Consider the following 10,191-nt stretch of genomic DNA (forward strand, 5'->3'; position numbering starts at 1 on the left):
TGAGAGCAGGGAGGCGGGAAGAGAATACCATCTGACGATGACATGTGACCGGATAGCACCTGAGTCAACGATCCAGCCGCCGTTCTGCAGCGCCATCTGGTTCAAGGCGGCAACCAGGCTCGCCTGGTCCCAGGTTCCAGGTTGGCGCCTGAGGGGGCACCTGAACGGGGGCGTAGGTGGTGTGGGCCTGCGGAGGGGGGGCGAGGAGGCCAGGGGCGCCGGCGTGCCAGCCCCGACCGCCCCGACCACCGGCCTGCTGGAAACCTTGGGCGCTGTAGGAGCCAGCCCCCCGGACTGAAGCAGAACCACGGGCCAGTGAGCCATGGGGGCCCACCGCCGTGGGAATCGCTGCCCCCAGAGGGAGCTTGGAAGTTGCTGGCGCCCTTCTTCTGCTACCACTTATTCTTGCCGTTGCCGCCGCCGGTGCGGCCGCTGCTGCTGCCGCCGCGGGCACCGCCACCGATCGGGTGACACCCACCCGTACAGCTGGAGGAGGATGATGATGACGAAGAGTTCCCGGAGAGGAGGGTGGTGGAGTTGGAGACCTTCTCTTCGTTGGTAAGGTGAAGTTCCTTCAGGGTGAGCATGTCCCACGCCTAGGCGAAGGACGGGAAGCCGACGGTGGAGTTGGTGATGTTGCCGGCAGTGTTGGAGAAGCGTGGGTTGAGGCCATGGAGTGGAAATCGTGGCTAAGGAAGATCGCCCTTGATTACTTGTTGGCGCAAAAGAGTCCTTCGATGGCGAGCCAGAGTTCCTAGGTGGTCTGGTTGTCGTCGGTCATGGTGAGGTCGAGGACGGAGTCATCAACGGAGCCGAAGAACCAGGAGCGGACAAACCAATCCGCTTGATCCCAGTCAGGGTCCGTCCTGGGGATGAGGAGCCACTGTGCCATTGATGTGCGACTAGAGGCTGAACTTGCATGGACTTGAAGAAGGACGCCCATCTGGAGTAGGCGTTGGACTTCATCATCAGCGTCACAGGGACGTGAGAATTGATGGAGACGGTGGCGTAGGGGTGGACGGCGGGCGGCGGTGCCGGGTACATGATGAAGCCACCGTCGCTGTTGCTGGGTGTGTTGCCGGCAGGAGGAGCTTGGGGCACACTGCCAGAGGAGCTGCCGATGCCAAGTGGTGGCACAGATGCACCACCGTCGGCAGCAGGGGTGGTCCAGGAGGCGGCACATGGTCAATAGCAGGAGCGGTGGTGTCACCGGACACAGAGGAGTTGGCAGAGGACACGGCGCATGACACGAGGGGTGCCAGACAGGGAGGGACAGTGGAGGGTGGGTGACGGTGGCGTAGCAGGGTGGCACCGCCAAGGTTTGCGCAGATCAGGGAGGCGCAGGGAGAGGAGAGAAGGCCCACGATCTAATCTCATGATACCATGTATAGAAGTAGATGGGAAATACCACACACCCAAATAAGAGGGGGTGACCTCTATATATATGGCCACTATGGCTTGGAGTACAAGGAATACATCAAGTATACAAGGAAAGGATAAATACAACCTAATATACACATATACTTCCTAATAGAAAGAGTCCCACGAAGGTAACGTAAGACATGAAGAAGATAACTATAATGAAGATGAGTGGGAGCTGAAACAAACTGACTTAGGATATGCACAGCATAGGAGATATCAGGACGAGTAACACCAAGACAAACAAGACTCCCAATAATATGACGATAACGAGTGGGATCCTCAAGAGGCTCACCATTAGTGGCTCGAAGATGAACATTAAGTTCCATGGGAGTCTCAACAATCCAATGATTAGTAAGAGAAGCACGATCAAGAAGATCCTAAATATACTTTTCTTGAGACAGATAGAAGCCCTCAAATGTGGAAGAAACCTCAATCCCAAGAAAGAAACGAAGAGGACCAAGATCAGACATAGATCAGACATAAGAAACTGCTCACTGAGACGGGCCTTGACAAAGACAATATACTGAGGATCGTCTCTAGTAATGATCATATCATCAACATAAAGAAGGAGAAGTGTCCGACCACATGGTGAAGTATGAACAAAAAATGCAGGATCATGAGCACTAGTAGAAAAACCAGCAGCAGTAACCACAGAGGCACAACGCTGAAACCAAGCACGAGGAGCCTATTTGAGGCCATAAAGCGACAACGAAGATGACAAACTATACCATCAGAAACAGAATACCCAGGCGATGGCTGCATATAGACCTCCTTGCAGCTCACCATTAAGAAAGGCATTCTTCACATCAAGCTGAGAGATGGACCACTCACGATTAGAGGCCAAAGCAAGAAGAGTGCAAATAGTGGTCATGTGAGCAACAGGAGCAAAAGTCTCATCATAGTCTCGACTATGCTCCTGTTGAAAACCGCGAGCAACAAGACGAGCCTTATAGCGCTAAAGAGAACCATCAGAGTGGGTCTTCACCTTATAAACCCACTTACATGTAATAGAGCGCACATGTGCAGCACGAGGAACAAGATCTCATGTGTGAGTGCACTCAAGAGCTGCAATCTCCTCACTCATAGCGTGCTGCCATTCCTGATGAGGAAGAGCATCACAATAAGATGCCGACTCTGAAAGAACAGTAGCAGCATAAGCAGAAGGAGAATAATAATCAGGACGTCTACAAAGACAATGACTACGAAGAAGAAGCTGCTCAGGAGAGGAATCCTCTAAAAGAGAGGCCTCAATAGGAGAAGATGGTGTATCAGACGAAGATGGCACATCAGAAGAAGTCCGAACACGATGTGTATAGACATGTGTCACTGGTGGCTTCACAGCAAAATCAGCAGCCACAGTAGGACACTCCAAAGGAGTAGGCTCCAAAGAGAGCACATCAGCATGATGGACAGGCGAGGAGACGACAGGGGGAGCCACTAGAGGTGGTACCCACCGTAATAAAGTTGTAATAGCAATAGAAGTATTAGGTAATATCAAAAAGGATAGTGGATCAACCAAAGATGCAGGGGAAACAACAGAAGAAGGACGAGGATAGGAAGGACAAAATTCATCAAATACAACATCTTAAGAAATTCTCATCCTATGACCAACCAGATCCCAACAACGATATCCCTTATGCTCAGAACTATAGCCGAGAAAAACATACTCAGCAGACTGAGCAGTTAGCTTCGTGCGCTCACGCGGTGCAAAACGCACATAGCACACACAGCCAAAGTGATAAAGACTGTAACAACCTAGCCTAATTAAACCTTGTTTAATCCTAAGTAAGGCCATTAGAGCATAAGATAACATGCAATTAGCAGCTGAGTATACAAGTAAAAGGTCGCTATTGCCCCTCAAGAGCTTAAAGAATGTTTAGGCAGTAATTCAAATTTTTACATAAGAACTTAAAAATTTACCCAGCTAAGAGTTCTAGAACTCATCTTCCTTAACAACTTTTGTTTTTGGTGTTTTCTTTGAATCTAAGCAGAAGGCCTTCAAAAACTCAAAATTTCCAATCTGCGCCAAATTAAGAAAAACAGATGAAGTCCAAACTTTGGATCTCTTTATCTTAAATTTTTCCAATGTAAACTCAAGCTGAACTCTATACAAAAGTATTAGTGTTACGAGCCCTTAACAACTAGGATTAAATGAGTTAGGACAAAATCTGTACAAAAGGTTTTCAAAAATCAGGTCAAAGTTGACCAAAATGGTCAACTCGGCCCAAACCTGCAAATTTTTGCTAAGTCTGAAATTAGTTCAAACACACATCCTCGCATAAACTTATCTCACAAAACTTGAACAGAACACCAGCAAAACCCTTTATAAGAGTTTGAAAACTAAGTTCACACAATAACTTCATCAATTAGATCCTGGCCAAATTCACATCAAAAGCCTTTCGAAACTGGAGCTCAAGTCAACTAAAACCTTGAAAACAGCCAAACAATTTGAAAAGCAGGCGTTCCCTCAAACTTTGATGCTTTCTATATTCAAATCTGCTATGAATTTGAACTCGAACCAATTACAAGAATTGAACTTGGATATTAGGTCTGCAACTTTTGTAAAGGGAGTTAATGTTGCGCAGTTCAAGAATCTGAAGTAAATCGCCCTTGAAGACCACCCCGTTGCCTGATCCCGCAAATCCCTCGCGCCCAGAGCCCGCGTGCACCGCGCTCCGCTCGCCACTCGCCCCGTGGCGTGCGTCCAGCAGCGCCGCTCCATCGCCTCATCCCCTGCCGCGACTGATGAGTCGACGCACGTGCCCCACAACAAGTGAAGCCCCGTCTCGCTTGCAGCACCCTTGCCACGCTGCTCTGCTGCACGCGCGCGCCCCCGCGTCACCGCTGCCGCTTCGCCAACCGGCGCACCGGACAGGACGCCTCGAGCGCCTGTTTCACCAGTCGCCCGTGCCGGCAAAGCCCCCTGCAGTGCCTCGCCTGCCACACCTTGCCTGCAAGCTCGCCCGCCAAGTCGCCTCCCTTGTCTGCCATTACCGTTGTCATCGTAGCTGGCCCACCGGCAGTGAGCACAGCTTCTCTAGCCCCAGCTGCCAGCCATGGCTCCGCCTCACTCGCCTGCTCCGCCCCGACCCTATAAATGGAGGCCCTACGCCCGCCTGTGCCCCTTCCCCGCTCGCCCAACCTCGCCGCGCTCCCTTTGCTCTGCTTCGCGCTTGCCGCCGAGCCACCTCTCCGTAGAGAGCCCACCTCCACGCAGCATCGCTCTTCGCTATCACCGCAAATCGCTCCACCACCACCTCGTGCATCTCGAGCCGCTATCCGTTGCCATCACCAAGCCTCGACACCGCTGCCTAGCTCCGCCGCAGCCGCAACGCCACCCTTCGCCGTTCCGCCGCCGCCAATCCCCCTCCACGCCCGAGCCTTTGCCAGCAGCCCCATGGTGAGCATACACTCCTCCCCGCGCGCTTGTTGCCCTGGAATCGCCAGCGAGCCGATGGAATCGCAGCCCTACCGCCTCGCGCCGCCATAAGGGCATAAGTGTGATTGCAAAACTCGGCCAAGGGCTTAAGTGTAAATAGCGAGGGTGTGGTTGTGAGTTTGAAAGCTTAGAAGCGCCCGGTTGTAAAGCTATTTCGGTTTATTGTTTATTCCCAGCAGAAAATAGGTTTAGCTTTGAAAATGCACCAAAATTCGTAGAAAAATCGGCAAATGTCAAATAATTTTGGTAGACTCAGTGTAATGTGTAGTTTTCTTTAAAAATACTTTTGGCACATGTCTCTATTAGAATTAATGTTATACGATTTAATCCTTGTTTAAGCTACTTAAATCATAGTAAATCGCAGAAAAATGCTAAAAAGGTAAATCCAACTCTCAAGTGCTTGTCTCAGAGAATAGAAGCTTGGAAAAATGATTTGGAGCCAAGCTCAGATGTTTAAGTCTCTGTTTTAGTTTTATAATTGCAATCTAAGGTAAAAATGATCCTTTGCATCATATTTAATTCAGAGCTGAGAAAAATATGAAACCACATGGAGTAAATCAGTGATGAAGTATAGTTCACAAGAAAAGTATGAAACCTTATCTGGAAGTAAATAAAACCCACTCTCCTTTTTAGAGAAAGATAAATAGGAGTAATATATGTGAAATAGAGGTCCTTCACCAAAAATTATGAGAAACTAACCAAGGGCTCTGTATCACCCATATAACTCATTGTTAAAATTTCCTACCCAAATTCAGTATGGTTTGCGTGTTAAAAATAGTCAAGTGCAGGCTACCTTAGGGTGCTAAAACAATTTTATTTATTTTTAGGCACCTCCAATGGATCTCAAATTTATACAGTAGCTTATCATTGACAAAGTTGAGTTGTTGTTAAATTTGTAGCTTCATAGCTTGCTGTTTGGTCAATAAAATAAAATTTGGAAGATGGACCTAATTAAATGGAAGAAAGAAACACTAAGTAATAATAATGATAATTTTCTGAAGAGCTACAGAAAAACATTCTGAAACAGGATGACTTTCCCAATGAACCTTGAGCAACCCTAGAATGACCCCACCTTCCTTGTAAAGATCTAAGTTATAAGAACCTTAAATGTGTACACAATCACCATCAAAATCAACCCCGGGTTTATACCACAACACACCTTACCTCATGAAGATAATGAAAATTTAGAACCTTGTTTAGGTGAATGTGGTTGTAATGTAATTTACACTTCGCAATAATTCATGTTTTGCATCCTGCATGAGAAAGCATGGAAGATTGAACTTGTTGCATTTGCATTTCGTGTAGAAGTGAACCTTGCTGCACCCGGCGTCGGAAGAAGAAGCCGTAGTAGATCTGCACCACGTTGAAGTCGAGCCCGTGCCAGAACAAGCCCAGGACCAGTTCGCTAACTCCAAGTGTGAAGGCAAGCCCCGGTGCATGATTACCTATTTTAAATACATGCAATATGATTGATGCTTTGAGTGCGCATTTACGTTTCGAGGAGTTGATTGAAACCTTAGATGCATGAACTTAGTACCCTTTGACATGAACACTAGTATGATAAGTCGAATAGTTGCAATGCTTAATAGGACTCGGTAAAAGTCGAGTGATTACCTGTCACTCGTGAATTATAGGAATTGATTGCTTTACTTATGTTGCAACTATAAGGACGATGGACGAGGCAGGGCTCTATGAACTATTTTTGGTGGTCGGTGGATTGCCCCGTCTGTCTACATGAAATTGGACTAAGGTCGAGATGTCATAGTGTTCGTGATCAAATATTTGAAAGTACTAATCTCATACCTAGTATGGAATGGGGAAGCCTAGTACCTGATTGAACCGGGACGTGAGCGGATCGCGCCACTGTCTCTGGAAACTTAGTTTTCCCTTGGTGCATCATGTGGTGACAAATGCGGTCATAGTACGGCGTAGTCCGGGTCTTTGGAGCCTTGTACCAAGGGAAGTGGACCCGACACGGGTCCGGGAATTGACGGGAACGGCTGACAAATGAAGCGACCACTCGTGGTGCGCGGATGTCGTGGGATTAGGTCGCCATGCATGGTGAAGAAATTCGAATCAATTCGTCTGCCTCTCACAGTTTGGGACTACTTGATCGTCATGCTACACTGAGTAAGAATGGAATATGATGATGATTTTAATGTGGTTACTTGTTATTAATTGTATGGAAAACTATGCTTGTTTAGTATAGTTGCTAACTTAGACTGGTAAATAAACGTAGAATTTGTGGCTAAAATATTGAAAGTAAGGACCTACTCTAGTTGCATTTGGCAAAAATAAACCCCAGAGCCAAAAAGACTTGCATGTCTAGGTGTTGGTGGAAGTAATTACCACCCGTCGGGTAAGTCTCGTTGAGCATAGTTGCTCAGCCTTACTTGTGGCACATCCTTGCAGGTGATGTTGATACCTTTGAGTTCGCTGCAAGTGGTACTTAGCCTACCCAACTTCCTCTGGGTTGGACGGTCGAGTGGGATCCCTCCCCGAACGGCGAGGACAGAGATCAATGATGTCATGATCGACTTCTTCATGATATCATGCAACGACGTTTAGCTTCCGCTTATTTATTTTTGCTGCTTGAAAACTCTACAACCTATGTTTGAATTTCGAACTTGATGTTGTAATAATTCGATGCACTTGTTTAATCTGCATGGACTGTTGTAATCTCTGTAACCACTCACCTTCGTGTGAGCTTTGCTTTCTCAATCCTAAGTTAAGTGGTTTATCGGATGAAATCCGACGGACGACCAAGTTGACTTGCTTAAAGTACATGGTCGCGTGTCAGGCGACTTAAGTGTGATTTAGCAAGTTAATTTGGGCAGTTCCGCCACAAAGACTGGAATAGTCAAGCGTCTTATTCGTAAGACGCTCAAAAGGAATCTCACCATGAAGAGTAGAAGAAGGTTGAATGTTAGTCAAATAAGTGGTTATAGACACAGCCCAGCCCATAAATGAGGCGGAACAGAAGAAGTGAGCATAAGACCACAAGTAGTCTCAAGAAGATGACGATGCTTGCGGTGGCCACACCATTCTGAGCATGAGTGCCAGGACAAGAAAACTGAGCAAGAGTGTCATGCTCAGAGAAAACCTGACTAAGAGCTATAGAAAGATACTCTCCTGCAGAATTAGCACGAAAAACACGAATAGAGGTGTCAAAATGAGTGCGGATCATAGCAGTAAAAGTCTTGTAGATAGATAAGGTCTCACTACAATGTTTCATAAAATAAATCCATATATGATGAGAAAAATCATCTATGAATATAATATAGTATCGATGACCTCCTTTAGAGACAAAGGGAGCAGGATCCCAGACATCCGAATGAATAAGATCAAAAGGACGTTGTAACACAGACTCACTAGAATGATAGGGAAACTGAATCTGCTTGCCCAACCTACAACCCTGACACTGAGCTAAAGACTCATGACCTGAAACCGACCCTAAAAGACCACGATGAATCAAACTAGACAGATGAGAGCCACATAGATGACCCAAGCGATGATGCCACTGATCAAACGACGAGGTCGACGAAGCAGCCAAAACGAAGCCAACTAGACTGACAGGTGCAACGAAAGGAAGACGAAGCCAGTCAAGCTCCCAAAGACGCTGAGAATCACGACGATGAGGGCCAATACCAACTAGCTGACCCGTGCGATGATCCTGAACATAACAAAAATCAGGATCAAGAATAACACAACAATCATGATCGGTGAGCTGGCCAGCGGACATGAGCTGCATGGTCAAATCGGGAACATAAGAAACATCAGAGACGTGAAAAGAATCAAATAGGAGAGTGACATGTCCTACAACGGGAAGAGAAGAACCATCAGCTGTATGAACAGTGGGAGAACTAGATGGAGAACGTATGAAAGAAAGACAGGTGAAATGAAGCACCAGAATCAAGAATCCATGGACAAGTACCTAGAGTAGATGTGGAAGGTGGTCCCAGAATGGAAGACTGAGAAGCAGCAGTAGAACCTGTAGGTGCAGAAGGTTGAGTCACAGAACCTGCAGCTCCTGGTGGCGTAGAGGAGACAAGGTGACTGAGCAACCTAATGATCTCCTGTATCTCAGAACCAGCAGAACTCCTCTAAGGACCTCCAGAACCAGAACTACCAGTACCACTAGTACCCTGTGAAGAATGACCACCTCGGCGAGACTGAGACTCACAAGACTGAGTCTTCTTCTTCTTGTAACAATATGCCTCTACATGGTTATCCTTGCCACACCAGTCACATTTAAGACCTCCACCCCCTCAACTCTCAGAAGAAGGCACCATAGGTTAAGGAGCAGTAGGTCGAGTGGAGGAGTTGGCGGCCAAGACTGAAGAGTACCGCAACAATCGCAGCAAGAAGGCAAGTCTCCTCATTACGAACAGCAGCAAGAGCCTCCATCAGAGAGACACAAGGATGTCGAGCAAGCAGCTGTGCACGAAGTGGCTCAAACTCATCCCAAAAACACGTCAAGAAATCGTAGGTGCGGCGAAGCTCAAGGGCCTGCTGCTGACCTAGGTAGGACTGAGAAGTTCTAGGTGACAACTGAGGATCAAGAGTGTCAATCTGCCACCAAATAGTAGAAATCTGAGCATAGAAGTCATCAACTGTACCATCACCCTGTTGAACAAGCTGCTCCTGATGAATGGCTGCAAGAAAGGTAGACTGACCAGTGGGCTCATAGCGCTTACGAAGAAAGGCCCACATGAGATGTGCAAAATCAAGCTCAACAATATCAGCTGAAAACATGTCCTCCATGCTAGCAACAAGAATAGAAGCAGCTCGAGCATCTTCATCAACTCATGTCCAGTATGCAGTAAACTAAGACTCATACGATGCAAGACCATCATCATAATCAGCAAGCAGCTTCGCCACATCCGCATCATAAGCAGCAAGTAACTGATCCATCTTTTCAATCGTAGCCTTCTCTGAAATCACAGGCTTCTCAGGAATCACCGGGTATGTAGGAGCAATGGGACAAGGTGGACAAGGTAACTCGCCAGTTAGAAACTCCCAAAGACGAAGACCACGCATATGAATCCGTAGACAAGGAACCCAATCTCGATAGTTGGTGCCATTGAATAGCACCGGACAACGTAACACTGGGACACCACCAGACGAAGGAGACGAAGGAGCCATGGCGACGGCGAGAGCGCAAGTAGAGCAGCGGCGGGCGACGGCGAGAGCGCAAAGGAACAGCGGCGCAAGCGGTTTTTTTCTCTTTTTCTTGACAAAGCCTCACGGGCGGCACAGAACAGCGGCACAGAAACAGAGGCTCGGGCGGGCAATCCGGCGACGGTGACGCACGGGCACAGGCGGGTAGA

This window comes from Setaria italica, chromosome IX (genome assembly GCF_000263155.2).
Source record: "Setaria italica strain Yugu1 chromosome IX, Setaria_italica_v2.0, whole genome shotgun sequence".
In the NCBI taxonomy this organism is placed as follows: Eukaryota; Viridiplantae; Streptophyta; class Magnoliopsida; order Poales; family Poaceae; genus Setaria; species Setaria italica.